We start from the raw sequence: 18,333 nt of genomic DNA on the forward strand, positions 1-18,333 counted from the left end.
CATCCTCATTCAGTCACTGATACCGGGGCAATAATGGGCTCATGATTTTTATGGTGTAGTTTCTTATTTCTAAATGACACTGTTTATATTGCAAATAATTCACTCTACAATATAAAATTTCATTCCTGAACCAGCAAGTGTATTTTTTAGTTGTAATATTGGTGTGTAGGTGCATCTCAGGTCATTTTGCCTTGTCATGTGATTTCAGAAGAGCCAGCACTTTAGGATGGAACTGCTTTCTGGCAGGCTGTTGTTTCTCCTACTCAATGTAACTGAATGTGTCTCAGTGGGACCTGGATTTCACTAATGAGTGCTGTTCTTAGATCTGCCAGGCAGCTGTTATCTTGTCTTAGGGAGCTGCTATCTGGTTACCTTCCCATTGTTCTTTTGTTTGGCTGCTGGGGGAAAGGGAGGGGGTGATATCACTCCAACTTGCAGTACAGCAGTAAAGAGTGACTGAAGTTTATCAGAGCATAAGTCACATGACTGGGGGCAGCTGGGAAACTGACCATATGTCTACCCCCATGACAGATTTCAAAATTAGATATAAAAAAATCTGTTTGCTCTTTTGAGAAATGGATTTCAGTGCAGAATTCTGCTGGAGCGGCACTATTAACTGATGTGTTTTAGAAAAAAATTATTCCCATGACAGTATCCCTGTTAATTTAAGGGAGGCTAATTAATCAAAGATTCCTTCATTGTATCCCAGGGCCAATTCCATGTATAAAACCCCAGAACACATGCCAGGAGCAAGAGTGCTATCAGCAAGGGACAGCATTGCACTCTCTGCACTAGAAGAGCTGAAATTCTGATTAGTGACAGGCGAATCTGTCCCGTTTTGCCGAATAATTCACAAAACAGCGTAAATTCGTGAAACGCATTGAAGTCAATGGGTGTCAAAATAATTTTGACGTGCGACAATTGTTATGCGTGCGACAATTTTTACACGCAACTATTTTTTTTGCCGCGGTGGATTTTTCGTCAATGAAACTATTTGCGGGCTGCGAAAATCGCAACAAATTCATGCCTGGCGAATGTTTTCATCCATCACTCATTCTGATGTAAAAATCGGAATTTCTATTTGTTAAAGAGTTAACAACATCAGAATTTTTACTTTTTTTTTTACATCTATCATAACATTGTCTTTGCATGTTATTTAAAATGTTGCCATAAAAGTATTTGTCAGATGCTTTTACATTACCCATCTGATCCCCATGTTTCTCTGAGGGGGCTGCCATATTTGTTCAGCAATCGCCCGTTAGTATTAGAAACTTAGAAGTTTGTTTCTTTTCCTCATAGCTGGAGCGCCCTCCAAAGCTTTTCTGAAAACAATGGAGCTCAAGAAATCATTTGATCCTGGTTCAGATATGGGTGAAGAGAAGCAGGGCACTCAAACCATGACAAAATAGAAAATATTTATTTATATAATACCCAACGCATTTCTAAATAATAATAAATCTGGCCACCAACAGATAATATCTATGTGCTTTGTATCCCACATTCAAATGAACGAACAGTATGTTTATGTGTAAGTGTATTGAATGTGAAATGCTATGTAATGTAATGTAACATGACTGAGATTGAGAAGAGTCATGATTGTGTTAATAATCCACAATAATCGACTGAGTAGAAACAGCACAATGGCACATAATAGAAAATATATAACATTTTTCTTTAAAGAACACCAGAGTGCGCTTTACTGAGTGCCTTAAAAGGAAGTTGTAAAAATGTATCAATTAGTTTGCAGTGGGAGAAGTACAGTATGTACAGTTAGGAGATTGGAGGTGGTGAAAGATAAAATTGGTGGAGTTTAGGGTGGTGGCAGATAGGGAGATTAGTTGCCCAGTGACAAATCTCCTCTACTACGGGTGACTAATCTCCCCTGCTTTCCTGCCGGCAAGAAAATGAATCACCAGCGGGCTCGCTTTGGAAATCCGAAGTGATCCCACCAGCGATTTGTATTCTTGCCGGCTGGAAGGCAGTTCAGGGAGATTAGTAGTCCCGCAGTAGAGGAGATTTGTCACTGGGCAACTAATCTCGCTATCTGCCACCTTCTTGGGTATTTAATTAGGGATTGTCGTTGATAAGGAATTTTCCTGTTTATACAATCCTCGTCTCAAATATCTATATTCTCAAACAGTCACAACAAAGGATGAATGGAGGGTGGTTGTATACTGGCCAGGGCCTTGCCGTACCGACAGGGCGCCCTAGGCACCCGGTGTGCGTAAACCGCGCGTATGCGCTAAAAGGAGGCGGCAGAATAACGATGGGAAAGAGCAGGGGAGGGAGTGACGGAGGAAGGGGGGGAGTGCTAGAGGGGAGGAGCAGCAGAACAAGTCATCTGGACTAGGGGTAGGCAGAAAACTTTAAATAGGTACCTGCCCAGCGCCCCCACATCTTTGCGCCCTAGGAAGGTGTCTCTTCTGCCTACCCCCAGTTCCGGCCCTGATATGGTAATTGAATTATCTACCTGGCAAGGACCAAACATGGAGTAGCATCAGTTTCCCTGTTTGCGCTGTTTAGCTCAAGAAAGAACAAAAACCATATATATTAAAAGATCTGTATTTACATGTCTGGTAGAAGAGAAGAGTGATATTATGTATGTAAGGAAGGCTAAGACAACTTCCCATTGGGATAACATTTACAACAAGGGTGTTTCCAAAGTTTATTGTCATGTTAGCCGCAGCCCTAGATCAAAATGACTGTTTGCTGCAAAGCATGTGCACAAGAAATAACATGCAACAGTCACTAAGGGTTTGGGAAGCACACAGTGGATTGTGAACATGATAAAATCAAGCTTTTTTGCCCTTTAAGATGTGAGTCTTAGTTCTCCCAAGAGACCTCCTTATCTAAAACCGTTCCAAAAGTATCTATCTATTTTGGGCTCTCTGCCAAAAGCCAATTAAGTTTTAGAAACTTTGAATATTTTTCTGGCTGTTCAGTGCAGGAGATCAAATAGAAAGTCGGGACATTTCAGTACAGTTCAGTTCTTTATCATGTTCTTACTACTGTCATATCACTATAATATACCCATCATGTCTGCCATTTAGCTTTATTTACTTAAAATTTTAAGTGCTGAGTGTGCACTTGTCCTGTCCCTGCACTGTGCTGTCCTGTCTTACAGGAGTTTTTTTATATATTTTTGCACTTGCACTTTTTGTCTGTTGTCCGGTACATCTATGTTGTGTGTAGCACCAGGGTCCTAGAGGAACGTTGTTTTGTTTCACTGTGTACTGTACTAACGTATATGGATGAAATGGCAATATCTGTCAAAATCGGGACTGTACTGCACAAAATGGGACAGTTGGGATGTATGCTATGGAGGTGGGTCAACCAGGTAATGGGGAAATCATAAGATTTAACTGCAGACGGTGGGGGGAATGAAGCCTGTAAGAGATTCAAATGCACAGGCAGGGGGCCTGTGGACCATTCTATTATCTGGAAAAAAGGTCAGATCCAAGCATTCTGTATAACAGATCCGATACTTGTATAGAGTTTGCATCATTGCATTTTTTGCCTTATTATGTACAGGTATGGGACCTGTTATCCAGAATGCTCAGGGCCTGGGGCTTACCAGATAATTCAGTAATTTGGATCTTCATACCTTAATTCTACTAGAAAATCATGTAAACATTAAATAAAGCCAATAGGCTGGGGTTGCTTCCAATAAGGATTAATTAATTTTATTTATTTATTTATTATGAGAAAAAGGAAAGAAAAATTAAATTTGGATTATTTGGATAAAATGGAGTCTATGGGAGACGGCCTTTCTGTAATTCTGAGCTTTCCGGATACCGGGTTTCCAGATAACAGATACCATAACTGTACTTTAATGTAATTCTTGACTTACTTTACTGTTAATATGGTTATTGTGATATAGTATGTGTGTTAATACACTTCCCTGGCTTATCATGCACCTTTATTGCGGTTGCAATTCAGAGTCTTGCATCAATGTATTCCCTTGCCTTACTATGTACTTTATCACCTTATTGTGCACCTTGCATCATTTTTGCAGTACCTAAAAGAAATACTAAGGGCAGAATTACTTCCTTGAACATTTGCATAAATAAACTTAAAATATTGACTTTTAGGTGTAAATCAATGTTATCTTTTTGTGTGACAAAAATGTGCATGTATGTGAAAGAATATACAAGTGTGTATGTTTAAATGTGCTGGATGTAATTTCTGGAAATCACCATTAGAGATCTTTAATTTATTGTTAGGTGTAATTTATACCCCGGCCACCAGAGGCCACTGTGGGACAACAGAGAAGGGTATAAAAGGGGGTGCACCGCCCAAGTGACTTGTCTCAGGGTTGCCAGGTTGGCGGTTTTCCAGCCGAATTAATTTAATTGAAAGCCTAGGCTGGTTTATACTTTGTAAACCAGCCAAAGTTTTTTCCCTGCCCGAATGTGGCAAGCTGCCGTCTCCCAATGCATGTTGGGTAATGTAGTTTTTTAACAATTTGCCAAATGCCAAGTTTAATATGACTACAATACCCAATGGGACTGACTTGTGTAGAAGGCGGGAGTTACCAGATTTTGGGCTCTGTACCCCAGTCTCCCATTCCTTTTAAGCATTCTCGCATTTTCCGGTGACTTTCCTCAATTTCAGACAATTTTGGGGCAAAAATCTGCTGGCCACCAAATTGTCTAGAGTTCAACCTTTTGTTTACCAATATTTATTGAGATTGTATATGTATTAGGCCTCATGGGACCCCTATACTTCCTGGGACCCCCTCTGTAGTTACATCCCCTGGTGATGTGCAATTCTGTCCCATTTTGCTTCATGGAAAAATTTGCAAAAATTTAAACATATATCCGTCTATTTTTTTAGACTTTTTTTCTTACGGGCACTCCGTAAGTGAGGGAACCAGTGACAGTTTAGGACAAGGTAGGAAGGACACCAAGGCTTCAGGCCAGGACTTGGATAGAAAGGGCCTAACCTGGAAGAGTGGAGGGGTATCACCCTGAAGGTATCGGGCCACTATTGGAGAGTGGGGGGATATGGGTGGAGCATGTACCGGACCACTAGGTGGTTAGGTGGGATCCAAGGTCCTAAGGAAGGTGTGCTTATTTCAAGAGAAGCTGGTTTGAAGGAAAATGTGTAATTAACGTGTCTGAAGGAGAAAATGCGTGAATGTGTGCCTGAATGAACAGCCTCTGATGTGTGTTGTGAATAAAATCTACTGGTTAACTTTGTCATTGTGTCCCATGTGGTGAGTACCCGGTGTGATCCTGGGTAGCTGGACAGTAGGTGCTGGGCCTGGAATACTTCCCCTTTAAATCTGGAAGCCCCTCCCACATGCTTCCTCTATAGCTAATAAAAATTATCAATATGAATAGGAGAGGCCTGAATAGAAACAAAAGTAATAAAAAGTAGCAATTACAATAGATTTGTAGCCTTACAGAGCATTTGTTTTTAGATGGGGTCAGCGACCCCCCATTTGAAAGCTGGAAAGAATTACAAGAAGGCAAATAATTAGAAAAAATATTAAAAATAAATAATAAAGACCAACGGCTAAGACAGCGATTTACATTCTAGCCAGCGGGAGGCAGTTTGGGGAGATTAGTCACCCCGAAGGAGTGGAGATTTAACGCCGGGCGACTAATCTTCCCGAATATGAGCGTGTGCCCTGACCCTTAAGGCATGGAAATCCAAATTACGGAATTATCGATTATCTTGAAAACTCTAGGTCCCGAGCATTCTGGATAACCGGTCCAATACCCGTATTTAGGCCCAATAAACAGAGACAGTCAATGGCATTTAACAGCAGCCCCAAATTTACAGATTCCCAGTTCAGGCCTTAACCCTCAATTGCCCACAGCTGCCATCTCATGCCCAGTACCACAGGCCTCACCCACCCTCCTCTTACACCTCTGACACCCGGGCCCTCTCTGGTGCCTGCTGAAGGGCCCAACAGAACCTGACTAGTACCTGCCCCTTCCATCTATCTGTCAGCAATCCCATTAAAAAACTGACTCTCCCATCACCCTCCACCCCGAGCTGCCCCTCCTGATTGAAATGCACCAAGGGTAGAAGTGCCAAGATAAAAGCCCCAGCGCAGTAGTTGCAGGATTAATTCTGTAGTTGTGGGTAAATTCATTAGCTCTAAGTTACAGTCGTTAGCAGTGCATAGAATCAGACTAATGGACCTTTAATGGAGAGTCAGTATAAATAACAGGTGAAACGATCCTACTGTGTGACGTCTCTATATCTCCTGGGGGGCAGAGGAGTCACATGGAAACTCATAGGGGCAAATTTACCAACCTCCGAAAATTTGCCAGCAACGGCTTCGCTCACATTACAACACTTCGCCAGGCGTAGATTCGCCAGGACAACGCTAATTGGCTAAAATCCGAAGTTGTGTCCAGGGCGCCGAACGCTGATGAAGTTGCGCTAGAGTTGGCTAATTTGCATACGGCGGGAAGTTAAAGTTGAATGGACGTATATGTTGCAGCAAAAACATTATATACACAACCCCAGGGAACCTTAATAAAATAAAGTTTTAATAATGCCCTACACATGAGCCCAGTGTATAGTTTATGTGCCATATGTGCCGGCTAGCCCAAACATTTTTTACTCTCTTTTGCAGCCTATCACCCTGAAAAAAAGAAGTCGCCAGCATTTTTTGGGAAATTTTCAACTATTTTTTGAGGAAGTCCTATCTATTCTATTGCACTTCGCCTGGTCTGAAGTGGCAAAGGCAAGTCTGGCGCAAGAGGTAACGTTCAGTAAAATCCGCATCTAAGTGAATTTGCGTAGTTACGTCCATTCGCCAGAGCGCAAATTCGCCTGGCTTTATGGAACGAAGTACAGCTAGATTCTAGCCCCTTTGCTAGCGAAGTTACGCCATCGACTGTTAGTAAATCGGTGAAGTTCCAAAATGACGCCAGCGTTAGTCACTTTGCCCTTTAGTAAATTTGCCCCATAGTGGGGGTTATCTTGAATGTCGTCCCACCGTAGGACTTCTGGGTGCAAGTAGTTTAGGGGTATAATTACCCTTCCCACTGTCCATCTTCTGCACAAAAAATCCAGTGTCCTCCTTCTCCTCCAGACAGTGAAGCATATGAACATGAACAAGCTTTCTGGGTAACAGAGGTTGAGGGGTGGTATTTCCAATCTAGTTTGGCTTCTCCTTGGTTGACAACAAGCTGGCATGTTCTTAAGTACAGGAACTGAATCTGGTTTTCGGCTAATGATGGATTCTGGGTGAGCCTTCCCCTCCCACGTGCCATCTTCTGGACCAGCGCACCCAGCTGAGGTCTGTAGACTTTCCAGGGATAATACTCCATGGTGTTGCTGTAGGAATACGTTCTGAGCTTTGCTAACAGCAGTTTCTTGGCTACTGGCTTTAGATTTGGGTGGAACTGCCTTGATGATATGGGTGTCCTTCCCTCAATCCCTGTCCTCTCAATCTCTATGAGACTGACACGTGCATGACCTGGGGGCTGGGGCAGCCAATAAGCACTGCCATATTTGTATCAATCGGAGGCAGAGAGTCTGCAAGAGCATTTAACCCTTTAGTTATTGTCTAGAGCATTACGCACAATGGGCCCAACAGAGCTTGTAACCCTCTCTATACAAAGCCCCAGGGCTGCCATCAGAAATCACGGGCTCTGTACAACAACATTTTTTAAATATTACATTGGTGGCCAGGGGTTTAAATAAAACATTAAAAAAACACATTGGTGTACCTTAGGCTCCTTTCATGGCTTCAGGTCTTTTCGCAGTTTCGGGACTTCGGCTTCGGCTCCTTTCGTAGCTCCGTTCGCAGCTTTGGGTCTTAAAGGGATACTGTCATGAATGAATCAGTTAATGGTGCTGCTCCAGAATTCTGCACTGAAATCCATTTCTCAAAAGAGCAAACAGATTTTTTTTATATTCAATTTTGAAATCTGACATGGGGCTAGACATATTGTCAATTTCCCAGCTGCCCCTATTCATGTGACTTGTGCTCTGATAAACTTCAATCACTCTTTACTGCTGTACTGCAAGTTGGAGTGATATCACCCCCTCTCCCTTTCCCCCCCCCAGCAGCCAAACAAAAGAACAATGGGAAGGTAACCAGTTAGCAGCTCCCTGACACAAAATAACAGCTGCCTGGTAGATCTAAGAACAACACTCAATAGTAAAAACCCATGTCTCACTGAGACACATTCAGTTACATTGAGAAGGAAAAACAGAAGCCTGTCAGAAATCATTTCTCTCCTAAAGTGCAGGCACAAGTCACATGACCAGGGGCAGCTGGGAAATTGACAAAATGTCTAGCTCCATGTCAGATTTCAAAATTGAATATAAAAAAATCTGTTTGCTCTTTTGAGAAATGGATTTCAGTGCAGAATTCTGCTGGAGCAGCACTATTATTAACTGATGTGTTTTGAAAAAAATTTTTTTCCCATGACAGTATCCCTTTAAGCACTTCGGGTCTTCGAAACTTCGGATCTTCAGGACTTTAGTGGTTCTGCTCTGTCAAGAGGGGCCCGGCTAATCCTTTAGGCCCGGGTTCCGTACAAAGGTACCCCCTGTGCCCCCCTGCAGGGAGTAATATTGCTAATAGGAAACTATTCCTTTTTAGGGAAGCCCCACTGACTTGATGTCTTAATGTCATTTTCAGTAATATTTGCTTTAATGCAGTCATAGACTTATCATGCACTTTTTTGCTTATTGTGAAATAGTATATGTGTTATTATTTTGCACTTTTATGGTGCTTGTGATGTAGAGTCTTGCCTCATTGCTCTGCCTTACTATGCACCTTCATATTTATTATGCACTTGGACTAATAATTGTAGAGTCTGGTATCATAGAACTTACTTACCTTACTATGAACTTACATATTTATTGTGCACTTTGAATAATAATTGAGAGAATCAATATGAGTAGATGTGCTTTCTATGAATCCATCAATGAATCTATATAAGGATGGTATTAAAGGATGTGTAAACTCTGAAAACCAATGAATGTGAAATTGCTCAGATCTCTCTTCTAAACACAAAAAAAATTGAAACTGCCAATTAAATGAATTTTGTAACAACACTGTCACCTGCTGGTCATTTCAGAAACTGAGTAAGAAAGTTGTGATGTTGCTCTGTGCTGATGTTGTTACTACATTCATTAAATAAACAGCATAGTAATACTAACAGTAGGCAGTATCACACTTGATGGGGGTTATTTACTAAAACTCAAATTTATCTCATGTATTTATTACGCCAAGCTTGACCAAACTCCCATCCACGATTTTATCTTATTCAATAAAATAACTTGAAAAAGTTGGGGCCGGGAAAAACTCAATAAAAAAAAACTCAAATTGTACAAATTTTTGGTTTTACACACAAACTGCATCTATTTAATCACTTGCTCGCAACTGGCATATTTCCTTATCAACTAAAACATGCTCTTGTCACCCCCATTCTGAAAAAACCCTCTCTTGATCCCTCCAATCTTGACAACCTTCGACCTATCTCTCTGCTACCTTTCATCTCTAAACTACTTGAGCGCCTAGTCTACAACCGACTTACCTCATTCCTCTCTGACAATAACCTGCTGGACCCCCTACAATCTGGTTTTAAGCCACAACACTCCACTGAAACTGCCCTGACCCGACTAACAAATGACCTTTTAACAACTAAAGCCAACAATCATTTCTCACTACTAATACTGCTTGATCTCTCAGCCGCATTTGACATTGTAGATCACCCTCTCCTCCTCCAGTCCCTCCAGTCGCTTGGCCTTCGTGACAAAGCCCTGTCCTGGTTCTCTTCTTACATCACTAATCGTTCAGTGTCTCCTACAATGGAATAGCATCTTCTCTCCTACCTCTTTTTATTGGGGTTCCACAAAGCTCTGTCCTGGGCCCCTTATTATTTTCCCTCTATACTTCCTACTCCGGCAATCTAATCAACGCGTATGGTTTCCACTACCACCTCTATGCTGACGATACTCAGATCTATCTCTCATCTCCTGATCTCCACCCAGAACTCCTAACTCGCGTCTCCTCCTGCCTGTCCGATTTCTCTACTTGGATGTCGCAACGCTACCTTAAATTTACTCTCTTAAATGGAAATGGTTCTCTTCCCTCCAACTAACACCAGTAATTTCCCAGATGTATACATCATAGTTAACAATTCCACTATCACCCCCTCTCCCCAGGCCCGGTGCCTTGGGGTTATCCTAGATTCTGCCCTGTCATTCACTCCTCATATCCAGTCACTTATTAAATCATGTCACTTCCACCTAAGGAACATATCCAAAATACCATCATTTATCACCCAAGATGCTGCCAAAATTCTTATTCACTCTCTCGTCATATCACGTCTAGACTACTGTAACTCTCTTTTAATTGGCCTTCCCCTCCAGAGACTGTCACCTCTCCAGTCCATAATGAACACTGCCGCGAGGCTCATACACCTCAGCAACCGCTCCTCCTCTGCCTCGCCATTCTGTCAATCCCTGCACTGGCTTCCGTTACCTTTCAGAATTAAATTCAAATTAATGACACTGACATTCAGAGCACTTCATAACTCTGTCCCACCCTACATCTCTGAACTCATCTCTATACTACTCTCCTCTTCTGACCTGCTACTCAACTCTTCTCTCATTACCTCCTCACATGCTCACATTCAAGAGATTGCAAGGACTGCACCCCTCCTCTGGAACTCTCTCTCACAGTATATCTGACTTTCTCCCAACCTTTCTGCTTTCAAAAGATCTCTCAAAACGCAATTCTTAAGAGAAGCCTATCCTCACTCTGCTTAACTACCAAATGCAACACCACATACAGTACCATAACTCTCACCCAGTTTATTCTGATCCTGCCCATTCCCACACCTTGTGTCTTATTCCCTTCCCTTTAGATTGTAAGCTCTTTTGCACAGGGCCTTCCTCACCTTTTGTACCGGCATTGGTTGTTCTATGTATGTAATACATGTGATTTAGTCAGATAAAAACATTTACTTTACAGCGCTGCGAAATTTGTTGGTGCTATATAAATACATGTTAATAATAATAATAATAATAATATTTGGCTATGGCTATGTCCAGCCATTCTTTATCATACTGTGTTGCACAATTACTTTACAAGATTACAAAATACTTTATTACACAAAACAATAGGAGTTATTTAGGATTGGAAAAGCAGTGCAAACTGAAATTTGTTTTGCAATTTGCACACTGCTTTCTTGCCTAAATGAATTGCCACCAATCTCTGTGCCTTGTTTTGGAACACAGAGAACTGCAGATGACCCCATGAATATGGCAGAGCTGTTTTCATTAAAGGCAGGAGAAGGTGACAGTTGGTATCCCTACCTTTCCTCTAAGTTCTGCATTAGTGGTGGACGGAGGCTGAAAGAGACGCCTGTACTTACTGCCTTATGGGAAGAACTGGTCTGAGGCTGCTGAAGCTGTGCTCTGTGACTTGCATGGGATTTTCTATGCAGTGTGAAGTGCAGAAAACAGCCAGGTCTTGGGCATATGTACTCTCTACAGGAGTGAAAAGGGTCATTCTCCTGCCACCTTTAGTGTTCTTGCATATTTGCCTGGCGTCTTCAGAAAGGACCCCTGTAGTTTTCACAAAACCAAATTTTACCATGGCTTGTCAGTTAGAAATACACATTTAAACCCAAGTGGAGCCATTCGGCAGAATGAGTTGATTTATTATCATAATTCTCATTATAATAACAATTCTCTGCAACATAAATGTACCCCGAATATTTTCAACTGGAATAACTGCATTATAAAATTTCAGCACAAGGTGGCGGTGTTACACTGTAGGTAATATCCTGAAACAATGTTTGGGCCATTTGTCTTTTGAAATCTAGCAGGTTGTAGATTTAGATATTCACGTTTATGTTCTTTCTATAATACAATTTTAAAAGAGGAGTAAAAGAGAAATGAGAGGCCTGCTCACACAAGCTTATTCTCTGATTTACAAGGTGCCCACTAACTACTTTTAATAAGCATTCTCTGTGTTTGTTTAAAGGGATACTGTCATGGGAAAAAAAAATTTTTTCAAAATGAATCAGTTAATAGTGCTGCTCCAGCAGAATTCTGCACTGAAATCCATTTCTCAAAAGAGCAAACAGATTTTTTTATATTCAATTTTTAAATCTGACATGGGGGCTAGATATATCTTCAATTTCCCAGCTGCCCCAGGTCATGTGACTTGTGCTCTGATAAACTTCAATCACTCTTTACTGCTGTACTGCAAGTTGGAGTGATATCACCCCTCCCTTTTTCCCCCCAGCAGCCAAACAAAAGAACAATGGGAAGGTAACCAGATCGCAGCTCCCTAACACAAGATAACAGCTGCCTGGTAGATCTAAGAACAACACTCAATAGTAAAAACCCATGTCCCACTGAGACACATTCAGTTACATTGAGAAGGAAAAACAGCAGCCTGCCAGAAAGCATTTCTCTCCTAAAGTGCAGACACAAGTCACATGACCAGGGGCAGCTGGGAAATTGACAAAATGTCTAGCCCCATGTCAGATTTCAAAATTGAATATAAAAAAGTCTGTTTGCTCTTTTGAGAAATGGATTTCAGTGCAAAAGTCTGCTGGAGTAGCACTATTAAATGACGCGTTTTGAAAAAAACATGTTTTCTGATGACAGGATCCCTTTAAAGATCTACAGCTGGCATTGGCAGTGGGGTCTTCTTTAATCTTGGCTACATTAGCTTTGCAGACTCCCATCAGTTATTTAAATCAGGGCTGTTTGTCCTATGAACTTTGAAATTGTTGATCTACAAAAGTACTGGAGCTAAAGATAAAAATTGTTCCTGCCACGTTTGCTCTACTGTGGCTCTCAAACATTTTCCCAACAAAGGGGCAAATTCTCTAAAGGGCAGAGTGGCTGTCGCTAGCGGAAATCAGCCAGAAATACATCTGCAGGGACATTGCTAATTCACTAACAGGCGTAGAGGACAATTCACTACCGAAAGAGTTCATTGCTAATGAAGTTTCACTCCCTTTCACCAGCCGAAGTTTCACTAAAATCGAACAATCGTTACTCCACAAATCCACTAAAGTGTGAATTTTCCATTACGTTAACTATTTCGCCGGAGTTTCCTTCACCACCTGAACTGATAAGATGAAGCGACATCCTATCCTGTATGCCGAAACGTTATAGAAATGGAAAAAAAAAAAAACTGCTGGCGTTTTTTCATATTTTAAAGTGAGATTGTGTTTAAAAGTTGTAACTGTTAATTTTTTTTAACCATTGAGGGGCATGCCACGTTTGTTTTAGGGTGGGCTCATGTCTAGGGCATTAGAGGATCTCTTTTGTCTTTATTTTGCTTCCTTGGACATTTGTAATAATAATAAGTGGCCACTTCATCAATAAAGACATATATATATGAACTATATGTACCCGCCCTATTCAAATTGACCTAAGCGTAAGTGTACTAACGAAGTATGAAAATCAATATGAAATGCTCACACTGCCGAATTTACGCTAGCGAAACTTCGCCAGTGTTCAGTTGCCGAGACGCACCTTCTCATTTTGATGAATTAACCTATGTGCTGATTAAATTAATTAATATCTGACGAAGTGGTGCAAAGTGTGGCGAAGCCTTTCCAGGCAAAAATTTGCCCTTTAATGAATTTGACCCAAAGTCTCAAATGCCTATTGTAGTCAACACTCTTAAACATGAAATACATTCAGGGTCGGACTAGGGGGCCCGGGGCCCACCGGGACTGCTGTCCAGGGGCCCCCCTCCGGCCCCCTGCACCCCTACTAAAATGCGTCGGCCCAGCAACACCGCCGCTTGGCGCGTATGCGCAAGAGCGCCGTTCGGCGCGCATACACAACAGCGCCGTTCGGCGTGCATGCGCTGGCGGCACTGCGCATCGCGATTGGAAATATCTAGAGAAGGGTTCTGGCCGGGCCAGTCCGACACTGAATACATTTGTATCTGTAGGTATTACACAGATTCACTGATAATTTTGTTAAATATCATACAGAAGAACATCTTATTTACTCACATTTCTACATGAATACAACATTATTCAGTTGGAAGTAGCATGAACGACAATAGGAGCAAAGGGTTGATTTTTGACTCACCAGAACTTTAAGTGCAAGGTGGGCCTCACAATTGTAAAAAAAAAACCACTCATTTACACAATATGGGGCTAGACAGAAGCATTTCCACTTCCATGCCAGACCTCTCATTATTTTGGCAGGTTACTGCGGTCTTAATTCTTAACATCAATCAACGCGGTTCATGGAGGGTGTGGAACCAGGCTTTCCAGTTATTTCCTAGATTTCTTGGTTTCCAATCCAAGTCAACAATGGTATGAAGGACGTTGGTTACTATAATCATTCTTCAGGGAGCTGCTGGTGAGGTCCAGCCTTAAAAAGAACCTGCATGGGACTGTAGCTTCCTACACTGGAATATTTCTTCTGAGCAGTTCAAGAACAAGAATCTTGTAATGAAATTAAAAACACATCCATAATTTAGCAATAAGGATTCATTTTCACCCCTACAGGAAAGGAAGGACATTCCTGAGCCATTGCCAAAATAATCAGAGCCCTACAGAAAGCCGTTGGCCCAAGCGAGACATCAGACTTATCATTCCAAGCGTCGAAGAAATAGATCCGAATCGGCTGTTAATATTTTTCTGGTTGAGGTAGCAGGGTCATTGGCAGGTTTCTGACTTTTTCATGGAGTCGGTCACAGCTGAGAACCAGATAGTCCAGATGTTAAGACCAAACCGGCAGCAAACGGTCCCGGTCAACAAGCAAGCTAATGTATCTGTGTATATACCAGAGTAATGTGTATATACCATTCAGAGGTTGTATATATATACATTACAGAGGCAGGATGCTTTCCAATACTTATGAAGCATAAACAGCCATAAAGAAAAGAACTGCTGTCCCGTCCCAGTTAACTTGCACCCTGATTACATGTGGGAAAGGAGAGCACTTTCATTGTTCTTTAAAGATACACATCTAATCAATCAGAAGCGTAATGCATGAATTCCACCACCTGCGCATAATTCACATTGAAATACGGATACTTAGACCCCATATATACCTATACAACTGCCACATGCTGCCTGTTTTGCATTATATTGAGACTTTCATGTTATGGTATTACAAGACATCATAAGAACGTTGTTGACCTACCTATGAACAAATATAGTTATTTATCTATTAAACATCGCAATAGGGGTCATTATACATTTTTTATGTTAGTTGTTGTGTTGGTAAAACCTGTTTTTGTTTATGGAAAGGGCCATTTACCATTGTAGGGTTATGCACCCCTTGAAGGACGTGTAGCCAACGTTAGGGTTCCTAATAAGAAAGGGGAGGAAGGAACTTAGTGAATGAAGTTCTACATCCACATTCATAGTGTAATAACCTGCCTGGAGTTGAACAAGGAACCTGGTGTTTCTGGGTTGTCTGAGTTACCGCTGCTCTATGTGAGGAGACAGCTGAGGCTGTGGTTCACTCCCATTGCTCTAATTGTAATTACAAGTAGGTGTGGCTTTGTTCACCTGTTATCTATCTGGGCCCCAGGTGATTAGTGTAAGCCATTAGGCTGCCTATAAAGACCCCTGCTCTGAACTGAATCATTGGCCAATATATGTCTACGTTCCATAGTGTAAGGGGCCTGAAGGCTCCATCAGGATTGCAGACCAAGGAGGAAACACCAGACCAACACAGTTCAAGGTATCCGACAAGGGTGAAGAGAACGAATGGTCAAGTCCAGGCAAATGGGTCAGTGCAGGCAGAAGGGTTCAATGTCCAATAAACAGGCCAAAGTCAAACACGAGAATCAATCATCACAAGGTAGAACCTATATTAGGGCAATGTCTGTAATGTCCTGGCGTCTTAAAGGAACAGTTCAGTCTGAAAATAAAAACTGAGTTTTTAGCTCTCTAACTCTTTAGTTAGTCAGCGACTTGAAGGGGGGCCACATGGGACATAATTGTTCAGTGAGTTTGCAATTGATCCTCAGCATTCAGCTCAGATTCAAAAGCAACAGATATGACCCTTGTGGCCCCCCTCAAGTCTCTGATTGGTTACTGCCTGGTAACCAGGGTAACCAGTCAGTGTGAACCAAGAGAGCTGAAAAGCAGGAAGTAGTGTTCTGGCTATTATGTTAGACATCCAGTCACTCCAGTCTTTATACATTACATATTTAGCTAACTAACTATATTAGAAACATTTTTTATTTTGCACAGCCTATCTATTTACCCAGTTTTTATTTTCACACTGAACAATTCCTTTAAATAGGCCTCTTTTGGCGCCAAACGATCCTGATGATGTCATGACGCTCACGACATGACGATGCATCCGTTCTGATGCACTGGCGTCAGCACGTGCCGTGTGGAATCCCTGGGCGCCGCCATCTTGGGGAGGCAGACGGGAGCAGCGGTAACATCGCCATTAAGACTTCCTTACACATAGTTCCTGTGAGTGATAATCATGTTTGTTTCTGGTTTTGACCATTACCTGTACTGACCCTAGCCTATTCTTGAGCACCCTTCAGATTCTGATTGTGTACAGCGTTCCTGTTTGGTTTTGACCCCGGCATGCTCCTGGTTTGGTACTGTATTGTCTGTTTGGTAATGACCCCGCCTGTCCTTTGACCATACTCATTGTTCCCCGTCCTTTCTATGAATGTTACGGTTCCCTTGTCTGCCCAGAGCTTCCCCCTTGATCCTCACCAGGGCCGGATTTACATAAAAATCCTAAAACCCTTCTGCCCTAGGCCCGGCCTAGGTGGCCTTTCCACAAATTCGGACCTGATCCTCTCTTGTTACGTCCTGGCGGCATCTGAGTAGAGAAGGGCTCCTCCTGAAGCCAAAGGAGGCTGCTGAAGGCACAAGTGTAAGCGGGACCTTGTGGTTTGCTCTGGGTTTTTGGATACCACACATTACACATAGATATTAGTTGGGCCACCAAACCCACAAATATAATTGTATCCATGTACTATATTTATATACAGTATATATACAGATATCCATGTACTATGGACATTAGTCAGTTCTCAGATTGGACAGGTTTGAAAATTTCATCTGGCGAACCCTCCTGCCGACCGATGAAAAAAAACATACTAATGTTCTTTGCTCAACCAACAGTTAGGTGACCACATGGGACTGCCTTTTAGAATACAAGGAAGGGGAGCAGTCATAACGAGTTTTTGGGATTTCTCACGAGGCGCAAAAGGAATGCATTGTAGATGCATTATACACAGTAAAAACGATTCAGAGATGCCAACCTGGATTCGAAGGAATTTAGGTGCATCTAGACCACGTCTGCCCCAGTTCCTCATTCTTTCTGTCCTGTTCCAATAGCAGGTGCCTGACCTGTTAGTGGGTGTGGGGAGCTTAAGATAAAGGCTATGTACCCCATATTGTAAAAAAAAATAAAGATATTTAAAGTCACTGATGCGTATATGAGGATACAAGACTACAGCCTATGGGTGACTAATATGCTGACTGTATATATGACCGAAGGAGTATATTATAACCCATCCCTACTCATAAGCTGTTACCTCTCTCTTATGCAGGAGGCAGTTTAAATACTTGCAAACACATGGTGGCATTTGCAGGAATTGTGCTGATCTCACATCTGGTTTTATCAATCAACTCGTGCGGCTCTCTAAATATTTGTCTCTCAGCTACGCCGGGGTCATTATAAATCTCAGCCGGGATATGGTTTCCCGAATCCATTCCAAAAGACTATTCATTTCAGCAGAACTTTGTCATCTTGTAATTTGGTCCATGTAGAATATGACGATTTTGTAAGGGGAAGTTGCTCATTTTCGGGTTTGGCCAAGCTGGCTGTTGGGCAGGACTGGGGAGATTTTGGCTGTAAAATTTAGTTGCGTTTACACTGGACTTTGTTAAATTGGAGATTCATTTTAATGTAACCAGAAGTGATATGAAAAATGCACATTAGCTTGTGCTCCCATTAATAACATACAGTACATTAAGCACAGGGACGAATTTAATGGTTGGGTACCCCTAGCCCCCAAACTTCCCACAACTCTCACCTTATACCCCATATACTCGCAACTGCCACCCAATGGCAGTACTGGGACAGGAGATTTTGATGTTTATTTGAATCTCCCAGCCAGTTCCCAGTGTAGCTGTAGCCCAGGCAGCATGTTAACCATAGAGTCCTACTGCCCTAGGTTGGACTTTTGTTGCCTTCCCACAAATCAAACCCTGTAGTAATTCTTCTCCATGTGCCAACTCACCTGTTAAAGTGATAACTTATAGGAATTTGCTGCTGCCACTAGTAATGCAGGACTGCACTATTAATTGCTTTAACTCATACCCCAGCAAAGCCAAAGGTATTGCACTGCACTGTCAGCTACAAGCA

Source organism: Xenopus laevis, chromosome 1L (assembly GCF_017654675.1).
Source record: "Xenopus laevis strain J_2021 chromosome 1L, Xenopus_laevis_v10.1, whole genome shotgun sequence".
NCBI classification, from domain to species: Eukaryota; Metazoa; Chordata; class Amphibia; order Anura; family Pipidae; genus Xenopus; species Xenopus laevis.